This window comes from Prunus dulcis, chromosome 1 (genome assembly GCF_902201215.1).
Source record: "Prunus dulcis chromosome 1, ALMONDv2, whole genome shotgun sequence".
Taxonomy (NCBI): Eukaryota; Viridiplantae; Streptophyta; class Magnoliopsida; order Rosales; family Rosaceae; genus Prunus; species Prunus dulcis.
This window is the reverse complement of record NC_047650.1, coordinates 20,663,592-20,664,146: the sequence shown is the minus strand read 5'-3', so window position 1 is coordinate 20,664,146 and position 555 is coordinate 20,663,592.

Genomic DNA, 555 nt, shown 5'->3' with positions numbered 1-555 from the left:
TTTACGTTTTTCAGCTACTCNATCCATGGACAAAGAAAAAGGTGATGATTTGCACCCTACTCCCACATGTCTTTACTTTTTTAGTTTTCGGGACTGTTCCATGAGTTTTGGTTTATTGGATTATTATATTGTGGTTTGAGTTAATTTTAAGTCAACATGTAGTATACTTATATTATATTGACTTTGCTCGAGATTCTTTGAACATTGGGGGTTGCCCCCCGAACATCAACTTATGCATATCGTCTTTTAATTTCTATATATATATATTTTTTCTANTACAAGTGTTTCTTTACATTTTAAATTACTATTACAACATATTTNCATAGTATAATAAAAATATCATAGATCAATGGTCTGTACAGCTTCGTTTGGATAAATATTTTCTTTCTTTTTACTGCTTCCTATAGTTATTATCATTGATATGTTATATTACCTTCNAATCTACTAAATTTATTGATTTTTTAAATTTATTTTTGTGTTATATGCTACGAAAATTATTTCTTCCTATAGTTATTCATTATCATCTCANAAAAATTATTTCTTTCGTTGAATAAT